Here is a 7,785-nt window from a genome sequence, read left to right as displayed (position 1 = left end):
AACAGCGTGTATTCTCATCCCTGAAAACATGTAAAAAGTGGGACTGTAGACTCACCTTTGAATAAAGCTCGGATTGAAAAGTGGACAATTTACTTGTACGGTTTATAGCCGAGTAATGCAACCTAAGTATATGTATTTAGGTTGGTCAATAAATATGTCTTAAACAAGTGTGGTTTCATAGTATAAGTTGTTTTATTGCTCGAATCGACGCGTTTCAAAGTAGAAGTCAACATACAATCAACTAATTCATGCAAGTCAAACAAAGTCAACCGAAGTCACACCAAAAGTCAAACTTGGTCAAAGTAGTCAACCAAAGTCAGCATCAGTAGGTTCATGTCAAATGTTGGTCAACATGTCAAACCTAAGTCAAACAACACGTTTTATGTCATACATGGTCAATTTCACAATTTCAGTTTATCGTTGTGCACAAAGTTCATGTACATGTAGCAAACTTAGCATATTATCTCATAGTAAAAAATTCATGCAAACATGGAAAACTCCAGATCATAAGTATACTCAAAATCGATTTCAAAAAGTCTGGCCAGGGTCTCATACAATAATTAAAAGTCAGGAATCAGAAGGGATACATTTATGGTTTGCCAAGTCAGTTTCTGACCGCGCACTGATTTCGTTTTGGCTATAACCGGAGTTAGGGACATGCAATTGATACAAGACCAGTGGCCATGGTTCAAGGACAAGTTATACTAACACATATCACAAATCGAACAATTTTGGTTTAGCCAATTTGTACAGTTTATTCATGCAAGTTGAACATTCAGTTTTTCAGCTCAAATCAGAATTTACATAAAGTATGGCTCTATTGTGCCCAATGCATAAGGTTTCAGAGATTGACATAAACTAACAATAAGTCTCATATCATGTTAAAATTCATATTCCAGAAGCTTACATGTTCATTCAATAAACACAATCAACAGAGTATAAAACAGAGAGCAATTTACAGATTCGATTCAAGTTTCGCTAGTCACATTCGCACGCGATTACCCGAAGATATAGATACAATTAGCCTATGATATCTACATGAAAGATGAAGTAATTTTTGTGTACATTTCAAATATGCAAAGCTTTAAATCCAGAAGTTAACACATTTTATCAAACAAGGCTGTTTTCATGCAAGTGCTGTATGAATTAACTTTTTCACTAAATCGAGCATATCTCAGGTTATACATAAGTAAACGACATGATATCCTAGTGTAAATTCTGTGTTTTTAAATTACCTATCCAGTGGTATTAATTTCACAAGCTAATTCGTGGTCTATCAAACCCGGATTTCGGATTACACAACAAAACACAACGTTAATTTCAAATGGACATAACTTGATCATCCGGAAACGAAATTAAGCGAATCCAAAGCCTAAAATCAATAGTTTTTCGCAAGGATTCTGAATATCACATAATATCATACATTTAAAAAGTCAAAATTTACTGTACATGCAATAAACAATTCGGTTTTCGCATTAATCAATCAAAACGAGCAATTTATAGAATCTAGTATTCATCAAACATCAAGACTTGAGCAATAGACAACCTAATCCATGAAACTTTAAAAAAAATCAGATTTTAAAGATTAGGGTTTATGTAATTATACCTTTGATTACAAAATTAATGATACGCACGCGTAGAGAACGACGATCGGAGCAAGATTGATCAAACGAGTAAGAGCAAACAAGCAAGTTTGATGGTTGATTTGTGTGTGTATGTGTGTGTGTGTATGTGTGTTTGATGTGAAGAAAAAGAGAGGAGGAATGAGTTGCATTTTTCATAGTTAGGATGGAATGAGAGGATTATCTAACTAGTTATTTAGTGCCTAAAATCAAAAGTCAACAAACATGGGCCTAAAAACCAATAGTCAACAAACATGTGCCTAAACTAATAGTCAACATGCATTGGCTACTCATGGGACCAAGGATGATGAGGTATGAGGTCATGGCCATGTGGTCTCGGGCTAGGGTCTCGGGCTCGTTTTGTGTAAAAGCTCGTTCGCGCGTGGTTCGTTTCGAGTGCCATTAACCGTACCGAATCTCTGGAACGTTAACTAGTCGTTAAAACAAAATCACCGTGTTTAATTCATTAAGTAAATAATAAATTAAATTTCTTTCGTAAGTTCAATAATTATTAACAATAATTATTCTATCGTTTTTCTGAGTTACGTTAACTGAAAAGTTTTCTAGGCGATTAACTTTAATCGTATCGTTTCTAGTTTAATTCGTCAACCGAATTAAGTTTACTAATTAATATAACATATTAATTCAAGTAATCCACTAAGGATCAAGTACGCATTTAATTTCTTTAAATACAAAAAAAAAATTCACGTAACTTCCATTAACTAACTAACAGACAGTTAACTAAAGTAATGGAAAAAGTTGGGTTGTTACATTACCTCACCGTTGTTGAAATTTCGTCCCGAAATTTGGATGATGGCAGTTATTGATGAAAATAAAATATTTTCGTATCATTAGAAATCCACGTTTCAACGTGAGCTTGAATTCTATAACGAAGTTTGCAAATAAAGTTTATACTTGGCTTGAATAGTTTGTCTTTCCAGACGTAAGCCTTCATAGATTCTTTTAATAAAAGAATTTGGTCATATACGAGTGTTTCATCAAATAATATGATAAGATTAAATAATCTTTCGAGATCTCTATACGGATGGACTTCTAAGGTCCGTTCGGTTTCGTAATGAATACCAGTTAAGTGTATAGAATTTCTTATCATCAAGAATATGAATGAAATGATTTGGTTATGTGTAAAAATACGACTGAATATGTCACTAATGGATGTATTGAAGTAATAGTTGTCCGCCTTGACTTTTAGATGTAATCACTATTGATTCTCCTAAATTCAAGGGATTTGAATATAATCGTTTGAAATCTGTGAGATTTGAATCCCGGTAATTAAGGAAATTAGAATCCTTTTCTTTTTGATTTAATACGATTATCTTAATCGGCTGACGCGTTGCTATGGTAAAAAGTTCTGATATAAATTAATCATCTCTGCGGCCTTATTTTCTCAACCTCAATCTTCTTACTTTCAAGATTCTATTTTCGAAAATTTTGTGAAGATGCTTCATCCGCTCTTGATTTTCGTTACTATTTTGACTGTGTATACAGTCATTCTTCTTTTTAGTCTACCACCAGAAGAATCTCTGTTTTTCTATAATGCTCTAGGGGTGACAGTATTTTTAATTCTACCACTCCTCTATTTTTCAATACTTATTGATATAAATGGTTTATGATCTTCCATGTTTGTTGTCTTTTATATTCTGACTTATTTTTCGAAGACTCATTCTTTTTATCCAAGAAGATCTTCAACTTGTTCTTCTATACATGGTCAAATAATACGGATCAATAGCCGATGATGATGCAGAAACATTCGCTGTTCATCGTCATAGTATCCGTTTTCACCTTGTTTTCTCTTCTTGACTTTAAATCAAGCAAGTAATGGTCCAGAATTCGTAGGTATGGAGTTTCGAATGATCATAATATACAAGGTAGAAAGGAAAGGTAATAGCACGATTTGATTTGTCAAATTACCAGAATATTCGAAAAAGACCGAATCATCAAGAAATATATTTCCTTGATATGTTTAGTAGTTAAATAGAATGAAAGAGTTATGTAACATGGTTCATGATGATTGTAAGGTCTGTGAATCATCATCTTCCATTAGAAATTCAGCATGACTTCGGAGCAAGATATTCTCTAAAGATATCATCGGATCCAGAATTACCTGGATTCTTTGAATATAAGGTTTGGTCCTTGTATTTGTCCTTGGTCTCCTTCATGGTTAGCTCAATCCGTTTTTCAGTTCCAAATCTGATCTTTTTCAATACGTTATTCTTTATCATCAAACTTTTGGCCATTAAGACCATCTATAGCTTTTGCTGCTTCGTCAGTATTCTCAAGGTTAACGAATCTGAATCGTTGGTTATTAATCCGAGATGGTTTCAAGAGATTTTATTTTAAGATGATTAAACGCTGATTGTAATCGTTAACGGATCTAATGGTTGACGAATAGGCATTGTTGATTTCAAAAGTAATGAATGATAATTTCGATGGTTTGATGTGATAATTCATCATAGAATACAAATGAATATAATTCATGAATGTAGTGATCTTTAGGAAGATAACACTTGCTAAAGCTTTACTTAGATTCCGATACGTCAAAATCATAATATGTAGTAGTTGTTCTTTAGTGAACGGATACACATATCTTGTGAGTGTAATTAGTATAGTTACTGATTATTGAATCAGAATTTGAAGAATGTATAATGTAACATATTAATGTGAGATATAAATATTTCTCGGGTTTTACCTACCCGTTAAATATTTTTATAATTTACAGTTTGTACAGAAGGGTTTTTAATTACAATTTTTATGAAGATATATATTCGTATTTATTCTTCAGATGTAATCATGGATTTAATGAGTTAATATAATATTAAACTCATTTGATTTACGGTTGAAGATAATCTCCAAAGCCTTAGAGATTTCATAATTGTCGCGAAATATTTTGCTAATGAAGTTATGAATCAATACTTCAACGTTCATTATTTATTGATATACCTCGGTATATGATATTGATGCTCGTGGAGTTCTTGTGAAATTTACAAGGCACGAATAATGTTTTCTAGAAAGTTTCGAGTACATCAAAAATAGAAGTGAAAAATCAAACATGTATTTGAATAATACACTTAGTTTATTATGAAATGGAGTTTATTGTGCTGAAGCAGTGATTAATGATTGTTAAGTCATTAACGAAGGATGTACATCATAGCATATTAATGATATGATTTAACCAAGTAGTACATACTAGTTAAGATTCACACGTAATAGCTTAGTAAGAAAAGATTTATTATTGTTCCAAACCATATATATATAAAGTATACATATATAAATTTTTTTTCCAGGAAGAATGAGTCAATACATCTTAACTCACAATTACTAATATTCCTTGGTATCTATGGAGCGTATGATGTTGATATCCGAAGTACCGAGTGTGATGTTGAGGTGTGGGATGCGGATGTTGTTGGTGAAGCTGATGCTGTTGGTGGTGATGTTGATGGTACTAGTGGTGCTGGTTATGCTGCTGATGCTCTTAGATTTCGCACCATATTCTCCAGAGCCACTACTCGAGCGCGAAGCTCGTTGACTTCTTCTACTATTCCGGGATGATTGGCGGTTCTGACAAGTGGATGAATAAGATCTAGAATTCTGGATATTAGATATTCGTGGCGGGATATCCTGGAAATGAGGGTGAAAATGGTGTTCCGGATTGGTTCGTCGGTAAGTGCTTCAGGTTCTTCACCAAGAGGTGAATTCGGTTGGTGGAAGGGATCACCTTCTTCTTGTCTCCATTGATTGAGTCGACTACGAACCCATCCCCAATTCATCCAGAATTGATGATGACTAATTGGTTCGTTCGTTCCGATTATGCTGCCATTGGAGCTCGAGGAGTTCGAGGAATCAAGTGAGAAATCCATATTATATGATTGGATAAAGGGTTTTTGTTATGAATAGGTGTTGAATACTGAATGATATATTCGTCTCCTCGATATATGTATATATAGCAAAAAGATTTCCGTATTTTACGGAGGAAATTTAGGAAAAGTGTTTAGACAAAGTCTATTGGATAGATATGATAAGATATGATTTGTCTATACTCCATTTACGCAATAATTGCAGTAAGATGTCGGTGGATCAAAAATGATAAACAGTGAGAAGTAGTGATCGGTCGCGACTAGTAGTGAGAGGCAGCGTTGAGTAGTAGTAAGCAACGAAAAATAGCAAGGAGTAGTGGTATAAGATGATGAGTATGTCCAGGCAGTGTCTTCGTAGTGCCAAGTAGAAATCAGGGATGACGGACAGTGTCGGGTAGTGATGAATTGTGACGTGATTACACGCTCCTTATAGGTTATAATAACAATTAAATCGTACAATGTAAATTTCTACTCATATTTGAAATTAAACGGTTTATGTTCTAAATGGTATTTATCCAAGTAACCTACTTGACTCATTCCCAATTCCTTATTTTGCGATGTCGGAACTTCTATATGAGTTACCGTAATGTAATCCCGGTCATTACATTACGCTATCTCATATTTCCATTCGACATTACTCCATAAGTTTAAGATAGCATAGTCGACTTAATTCTGTTAAATCTCGCGTCGCATGTACGTATGCGATTCGTAGTATAGTGTTTAATTCAAGTCCATATCATATGGGTACAGTGTGTATATGTATGTGATGTATTGTGTTGCACTACATATAGCATAGTGACACAAATAGTGCAAGTATGGTGTATAAAAGTCATCCAAGACACACAGCTATAGACTAGACCAACTAACGCGCCCTACCGTTAGACACACTAATGCATCCTAGTTCCCTATAGCCAAAGCTCTGATACCAAACTGTAACACCCCGTCAAAAATCCCTTTAACGGAATGTTAACTCTGGTTCCAGTGCTTGGCTTGACTTCTACGTAACAGCAATATTCTACAGTGGAAGCAATTAATACCTGAGAATAAAACACGTAAAACGGATCAACAACAATGTTGAGTGAATCTACAGGTTTTAAGTAAACAATACAGTATGTTTAAAAAATAACATTTCGAAGATGTTTATTAGTGGAAGACCACCAAGGTTTAACGTTAAAAGTTTGTAGACAACACCGTGTCCCATTTCAAAAGTTTGTTGACATGACCATGTCAAGTTTCAATCATTTGTAGACAATACCATGTCAAGTTTCAAATATTCGTAGACAATACCATGTCAAGTTTTATCTCATTTGTTCGTAAACCACAGTTTTAAATAACGTTGTATAGTATCTGAAAACAGTTATCAGAAAATAGTTTAAATTCCTTGACCACGAGATTTTACAAGTACAACTCCAAGTTGCGAAAAGTTTGCATAATCTATGAGCACCTGAATACTAGCAATGACCCGAATATAGAATCCACTATACCCGCCTTTACCTCATAAAAATGTTATACACTTGTACGAATGTATTATGTTCAAAGTAAATGTACCACAGTTTTTATAGCGGGTGAGGTTGTTAACCTAATGGATCCGTCCATCTAAATTGTGCCTACACCGATGGTATTTAAAGTATTCAAGCTAGAGGCTTTGTGTACAAACTCAATATGCAGATATAGTACTCGTGTCAATACAAAACGCATTTGATAATATAAGTATAACAGCGTGTATTCGCATCCCTGAAAACATGTAAAAAGTGGGACTGTAGACTCACCTTTGAATAAAGCTCGGATTGAAAAGTGGACAATTTACTTGTACGGTTTATAGCCGAGTAATGCAATCTAAGTATATGTATTTAGGTTGGTCAATAAATATGTCTTAAACAAGTGTGGTTTCATAGTATAAGTTGTTTTATTGCTCGAATCGACGCGTTTCAAAGTAGAAGTCAACATACAATCAACTAATTCATGCAAGTCAAACAAAGTTAACCGAAGTCAAACCAAAAGTCAAACTTGGTCAAAGTAGTCAACCAAAGTCAACATCAGTAGGTTCATGTCAAATGTTGGTCAACATGTCAAACCTAAGTCAAACAACACGTTTTATGTCATATATGGTCAATTTCACAATTTCAGTTTATCGTTGTGCACAAAGTTCATGTACATGTAGCAAACTTAGCATATTATCTCATAGTACAAAATTCATGCAAACATGGAAAACTCCAGATCATAAGTATACTCAAAATCGATTTCAAAAAGTCTGGCAAGGGTCTCATACGATAATTAAAAGTCAGGAATCA

This window comes from Rutidosis leptorrhynchoides, chromosome 9 (genome assembly GCF_046630445.1).
Source record: "Rutidosis leptorrhynchoides isolate AG116_Rl617_1_P2 chromosome 9, CSIRO_AGI_Rlap_v1, whole genome shotgun sequence".
NCBI classification, from domain to species: Eukaryota; Viridiplantae; Streptophyta; class Magnoliopsida; order Asterales; family Asteraceae; genus Rutidosis; species Rutidosis leptorrhynchoides.
The sequence above is the reverse complement of the archived record's forward strand: the minus strand, read 5'-3'. Positions refer to the sequence as shown.